The 7,421-nt window shown below is 38.4% G+C and overlaps 1 long non-coding RNA gene across 2 annotated transcripts; it reads left to right on the plus strand.

The window, feature by feature from the left end:
- The first annotated feature begins 3,786 nt into the window (after window positions 1–3,786).
- Window positions 3,787–7,208, plus strand: LOC118222736. Of its 2 annotated transcripts, none has more exons than XR_004764315.1 (2): window positions 3,787–3,890; window positions 5,103–7,208. It is a non-coding gene; the product is annotated as an uncharacterized LOC118222736 (long non-coding RNA). The 2 variants fall into 2 exon arrangements; XR_004764316.1 differs by lacking the exon at window positions 3,787–3,890 and adding an exon at window positions 4,031–4,271.
- The last annotated feature ends 213 nt before the right edge of the window (window positions 7,209–7,421 follow it).

A 7,421-nucleotide genomic window follows, 5' to 3' on the forward strand; every position in this document is an offset into this window, starting at 1 on the left:
TTTAAGATTGTTGATGCTATATAAGCACATTTTCCCCGTAAACAAGAAGTAAAAATAGCTATGTGAAATCTCTGAAGAATGGGTGTTACAAATTCCATGAATATTGCATGTATATGTGACTGGTGTGACCTGTGTTGGGGACTGTCCATGCACGCTGCACATGAACATGCGTCCAGTGCCTCAGTATGGCACAGCGCCAGAGAGTCTGTAAGGTCTGTTTGTTTACTGGAGAGGGCTGGGAGATTCGTTTTTGTGCTGCATCCTATTTCTCCCTATTAGATATGTTGTGTGCGTGCATCTAACTGTAAGTAAAGTTCTTAATATATTGCTTGAATTTTTATGGGCAATATTTATGATCATTTAAAAAAGAATAAAGTAGTCTCACAAGTGTAACATTAGCTGGTAGCCGCTGATATTGGATAGCTATATGTTGCTGTATGTTAAACGTATTTTCTGTTTATCATGTGTTGTACAAACGTCTACTTTTAGCCTGTCATATACTCTAGTTGCACTGTAATTCAAAGCTACTAGTTAGGTGAACGATGCAGATTTTGATAGTAAACCTATTAAAGATAATGTATTCAACTACCTTGTGTTCATCTAGTTCAACGCATGTTTATTTTTTGCTTTGGTATGTCATGTTTTACCACAGTTATTTTTTTTAAGTAAGCCCACTGTTATAATGGGGGTTGTTTACCTAACGAGTTATTGTTTCCATAAATATTTCGTAGAACCACACACACACCCTTCTCATTAAAGATTAAGTTCTGGACATTGTTGCTATTGTTCTTACTGGACAAGCCTGTAGCGTTTCAACACCCCTGAACCAGCACCCTAGTTCATTAGACCAGCATCATAATGCCTACCATCTATTACAAAGTGGTCCTTCGTGCCAGGTGAAGGGGTTACTGCAGTGAATGTCCAGAACCAAAGAGGGAGAAATTGTCTGGCCCAGACGTCAGACCTGTCCTCCAGCATATTTTGAGGACTACAGCCTCACCTAGTCCCACTAGATGTCCTTCCTCACCCCCCACCTCACATGCTACCCCGTACTACAGTGGCAGAGACGAAGAGGAGCCACTTCCAGACACAGTGTGCCTGATCCTCGTAGTTCTACTCTCAGTCAGAGCTTTGTCAGTCCCTGCGAGCAGATGGTGCAGGACCAGTGGAACATTATTTAGTGAGGTGAGGCAGGAGAATGACAAACTGTGCCGTAAAGTGAGTGAGCTTCCTGACATGGCAACATTGATTCGTGAAATGAAGCAGGAGAATGAAAATCTGCATCATCATCAACTGATGAACACACTCTCCACCATGCCACGGTCTCCACAGACACAGACCTCATTGTCTCCTACACCATCGCCACATACCATTGCACCCCACCAGCAAAATTATGGAGGTCCACAGTCAGCTGTGCCAGTGTCTTCAGCCCGGACAAAGGTCAGTCTCTGCCATGCCAAAGACAAGAAGACAGGAGAGGGGGAGGGCAGGGGATACCGACCTCCGCCCAGTAATAACTATACTGTCCAAATGCTGGTATGCTACTTCCACATCAGGCCCCATTTGGCCGAAAAACAGTTAATGTGAACCGACACTGGCGGCTATCAGCTGGGCTTACTTAAAATCGGTTTCAAAAAGTCATTTATCCATTTGAAGGGTTATTGCTGAATTGTTCACAAAGTCTCCTCAATGTTTTAATTACAAAATATAAGTTTTTCATGAATATTAATTATTAATCAATAACCCCTGAACATGAGCCAAGAGTGAAAGAGGAATTTATTAGTCTGAGAATTATATATTGGCTGGTGGTGCAGTGAATAAAACTTGCCTCACAGCGAGAAGGTCCCAAGTTCAATAGTGGAGTTTGAAGCGATGAGCGCTGAGGGATAAATACGATTGGGTAGGCCTATTCCAAATTGGCGGCATAGATTATTATTATTATTATTATTATTATTATTATTATTATTATTATTATTGTTCTCATTTTTGTTGTTTTGTTATAATAGTGTTATATTGTAGTAATAATAATAATAGTTATTATTATTATTATTATTATTATTATTATTATTATTATTGTATGATTAAATGTAAGTAGCTCACATACTTTTGCATGGTTCCATAAATCCAGCTATGGGCTGTAATGGTATTTCCGTTTTGTTAAGCTAGCCTTTTTTGTTTGATATTTTTACAAGCCAACAAAAAATGAAAATGGTTCACTAAACTTCAACAGACATTGCATTGCTCGCATGTAAAATTCGGCACACCATATTTGCTGAAATAATGCAGTTATTTAGAGTGAAATAACATCTTCCCTTTAACAGAACCTAACTCACAGTCACATATAGGATGAAGAGTTCACTGGACTATCAGGTCAACTCAGCTGCATAATCATGGTCATATTTCTCCAAATGTAATTAAATTCAATTAAATTGGGACAAATCAATGTTCATGTTACTAATGAATTAGGACTTTGAAGTACAAAATAAACCTCTATCAATATATTTATGCCCTGTTCTTTAAAGTAATGCTTGTTAACAACATTGACATGTAGCCTATTGCTTTAAAGAACATGTGAAATCAAACAGTACAAATAATGTGAGCTGTATATTTTGTATTGAACAAATAATGTACTGTAATTCATGTGTTCTCTGTGTTTAGATCTACACAGCAATGCATTAACATATGGTGAGGTGCATTGAATTTTAACCATTATTTTTGTTCTAACCAGTTTTTGAACTGTAATGTGCCCTCAATGCACACCTTTTCAGATTACAAGTATACATGTTCTTGTTTTTTTGTCATTTTTTTCCCTCTCTCAAACGCCCCCTTAACCTGTCACCTTCACTTTATCCTTTGGGTTAGCCATTGCTTGCATTTAGGTTTAGGGTGTGCATTGATAGAGGTCCTGATAGTTCTCCATATGTCCATAAGTAAATAGGAGGGAAAAGCATATTACATATCAAAAGACATAATACACTTTTGGATGATAATTTAGCCAATGAAGGTCTATTGGTTGCACGGCAGGTAGTTTAGTACCTGGCTGAAGGCAAAGAAGAGAAAGAAAGAAAACAAGCTGGGAACTTCATTATTTTCTGTTCCTATTGAATTGCAGCTATGCCTGCTTCTTGCAAATTGGCAGTTACCTAATCCCCTCACTTTCATGGCGATGGTGCTCATATAAAAGTAACTCATTTTATGCCTTAGAACATTGGTTTATCATTAGGCCTCCTATTAAACCTGGTCTCTAATTTTCTTCCTTCACACTTCGGTGTCTTTTATGATTACGGTTACCAAGGTGACGTTAGGCACAGCTCCGGCAAACACCATCCGTGTCACTTGAGCGAATAACAGAGCGCAAGGTGAGCACATCCAGGCAAAATTGCATGCCATTACTGTTAATATTTCCTCATTAAAAAATCCACTGTCTGGAGGGCTGCTCTCGCGGTTCCTAATTTTTCAAATCAGTCACTGCTCATACGTTCATTATGACTTTGGAATTCGTGGTCTTAACGGAACAGCAAAGTGAGACTGGAATGAATGCATCGCTACTTTTCAGCATTCTGTTTTAAAAAGTCCATTGATTTAAGCAACGCACAAAGCTCCGCAGTGGCCCCATTGCATGTATTTATATAAATACAGCCGTGTGTGAGTGTTCATATATATATATATATATATATATATATATATATATATATATATACATACGAGCCCAGTTGTTATAATCAACGAGTGATCAAATTTAGTATTTAGAATGATGTACACTCCCAACAGAAGTTGCCGCCAGTACTACAAGCCGGCATGCTTTACTTTGTTGATTTAACGAGAATATTACAGGTTTACTGGATTGTGTTCAATGAGGAGACTGGACGCTATTTGTGTCTAGTTTCGAGGTGATGGATTTATAATTACGGGCTTTCCAACCCGTTTGAAACCGGCTACTTTTCTTACATTCTGAGGGTTGAACGTGAATATTGTACATCGCGGTTAGGAGGAATGAGATCCCGTTCCATTTCGTGGCAGTTCCGTTTCAAAGCTAGCAAGTGCTTGTTACTTTGACTCCCGAATATGTGCGGCAGCTGCTGGTTCCGGTTTTGCACAAAATGTTATTTATTTTAGCTACGGGAATAACTGGATAACAGTGTTTGTTAATCGTATATCTTAGTAACTGGCCCCGTATCGGGTTATACACTTGAGGAAAAGGAATGTTTCATAAAGCTCTTTTTGATTGTTTCTGCGGGACGACATGCTGAAAATCAGGTTATTGCATTGCGGTACTTGGACGATAATATTATTTGACCTCTGCGGTTGTTTATTGTAGTGACTCTGAAAGCTGATTCGTTTCTAAACCTACCGATTTAGCGTACTGGATGAATTAGGTGTTCTACTACTGTATGCTTTAGGGATTATTTTGTGTTGTAACCCTTATGTCGACAGAGCGGCACATCTGTTTCAGCCGAGTTTTAAGAGTGATTATTTTTTGCTTCGAGTCCTTAATGCAGTCACACTCAGGTGTCAACTTTTAAAAATAATAATTCAAACAGCCAACTTGAAGCATAATAAAGAAGCACCTGCAGTGACGTGGCCTGTTGACACAGTCACCAGGACTCCCTGGGAATGTTTCTGGTGGGATTCAGTAGAGCCGTATGTTGTATATTGAATAGCTTGGGGGGTTTAGTTGATGATTGCATTGTGCATTATTATTATTATTATTATTATTATTATTATTATTATTATAGTAGAGGCTTACACGATCTGTAAATGGTAAAACTTGTCCACGTCTTTGTTTTTTCAAACTCACACTTACTGTAAATTCTGAGCAGTAGTTTATTATATTTGTGTATTGTTGTTATTATTATTATTATTATTATCATTGTATGGTAAGAATAATTATAATAACCTTCCTTGTTGTGTTTTTTATTTATGTGGCATGTATGTTTCCACTAAACTATAATAACAGGACATCTCCTTACGTTACTGATTGCCTTTGGACTGCAGAGGGCCATCTCTAGCTCGGAGAGGTGGTGACCAAATAACTTAGTTTAGTAACTTACATGTTATAGGGATGGAATGTCTACATTTATATCAATTTTTGTGTTTTTCAGGTCAGAAAAAGATGTTGTGGTGGCTGGCATACACAGGCATTCTATAAAAAAGAAAGCAATTTGGATACAACTTCCTGAACGAGAACCAAATCCCTTTGGAGTGCAACAATGCATGAAGTGATCAGAATCTAAGTGTTGAAGCTCTTCTTGTTCCTTGACAGACCTGGTGTAGGACAGTAGACATGTGTGTCTGCAGCTGCATATTCCATGGAACTTCCCAATATGCTTTGCAGTGCAGTGTACAAGACCAGTCCCTTCTGGACCCAGGAATCTGCATCCCCTTCAGCTAACTCCTTACCATTTTCATGAACAATGCAGTTGAAGCATTGCATGATAATTAATATTGATCCAGCATGCATGTGCCACAAATTAGGATGGAAAAGGTGATCGTAATATTTATCTTGTCAAATTTATGGACTTGGGTTGCTCCCCATGAGGTAACTGGGAGGAGAAAAATTTAGCATGTGTCATTTTAGCATTAAAAAACTTTTAATGCTAAAATGACACAAGAAGATTGATTCTGTGTTGGAAAGCAACACATTATATTACAGGAATTTAGCAGACACTCTTATCCAGAGTGACTTACACAACATTTTACATAGCATTTACATTGCATCCATTTATACAGCTGGATATATACTGAAGCAATACAAGTTAAATACCTTGCTCAAGGGTACAACGGCAGTGTCCCATCCAGAAATCAAATCTGTGACCTTTAGGTTACAAGACAAGTTCCTTACCCATTATACTATACTGCCACCACCTGAACATGCTGGATGGTGTGGTCTGTGGGGTTCGGCTCCAGGTAATGTAAGCAGCTGGGACTGCTCTAACTGGAAAGCCCCCCATCCCAAAACTCTCAGAGCACCTAAATAATTTGGATAGTTAAATTGCAAAATTGTGACCTATATAGTTCCTGAAAGTACTTTCATTGCCTGGAAGTGAAAGAGGCTGACCATCTGTGCTGAAGACGGATTCTGTTACTTATGCTTCTTCACTGGAGGCACAGATTTCCTACAAATACCATTAAGTGTTTTGTGAGTCCATTCAACCTGCTGTTTACTGTTGAATGACACCAAGAGCTTTTTAATTAATTCCCATAAAGGACAGAACGTTCAATTCTGCAGGGTAACCACAAACTCTATAGTTTAAATATGATACATGTATTTTCTTGTTTTTCATAATCCAGGTGTAATCAGAATGAATCTGTTGAGAACATATTGGGATTGATAAGGCTTATATTGCATACTGGGTCTACATTTATTATTTTCTTTTTGTTCTTTTATCTTGTCTGCATGTCTTGTTCTTTTAAAGGTGTTATCTGTTTATTTTGAGACTTGAATAACGCCCGCCTGCTGGTGCATTCGAGATTTATACTCAACATTCCAACAGTTGCACTCATACGGGTCCCTTGCGGCCCCTAGCGATTTGTTTTAGTATGGCAACCTTTCGACTGCTCCATTTCCCCTGGTTGTGTTTCAGAAGTAATTATGGGTAAGACGTCACCTTTGGTTTATAAGGGAGATTCGCCATTAATGTAACGCTTAATAAATGTTACACGGTCAATAACTTAATGTACAATGTGGCTAACGTAGCCATTTCACGTTTGTACATGTGCAACTCAGTTCTCTCCCACCTCCCAAAAGGAACGGAGAAATGTGTTAACATTTAAGGAAATATTTCCCAAAAAAAAACGGTTTTTAAGGGAGCTACGTAAAAATCGGTTCCAGGTACAAGGCATTTAAAAAAAAAAAAATCATACATCATTAAAAAAGTTAATATGGTTTTCTGACTGTATTCTAGCGGGAATTGGGTGCTACAGTAGGTGACCAATACACGTAATTTCCCCGTCTGTATAAATGTAACAGCTGCCACAGTTATGCCGCCTGTGCGCAGCAATATACGAAACAACGTGCTGTTATATGTTTACAGAATGCCATCTAAAAAGAAAACGAGAGGGTAGGTACCCAGGGAGGTCATGGAGAAGATTGAGAGATTATGGACACTGGATGGTGTTGAAAACCATCTATCTACATGTACTGTCCTTTTGGGGAGACCTTAGGCATTTATGATGGTGTTTAATATTTATTAAATTAATTAATTTTACTCACCAACGTGCGTGACTTTTTAATTTATTTCATTGTTTAACTTCAAATGTGTTCAGCTAATTTTGCTGCGCTTGACATTGCCTCATCTCTGGATGCATCAAGTGGCTGATGGAAAAGAAACAGCCACCTGGTTACAGGAATTTAAAAAGCACAAACCAGATTGGTCTGTATGGAAGGCCATTTGCTTTGTGGCTATTTATTTCCACCTTAC

Source organism: Anguilla anguilla, chromosome 1 (assembly GCF_013347855.1).
Source record: "Anguilla anguilla isolate fAngAng1 chromosome 1, fAngAng1.pri, whole genome shotgun sequence".
Taxonomy (NCBI): Eukaryota; Metazoa; Chordata; class Actinopteri; order Anguilliformes; family Anguillidae; genus Anguilla; species Anguilla anguilla.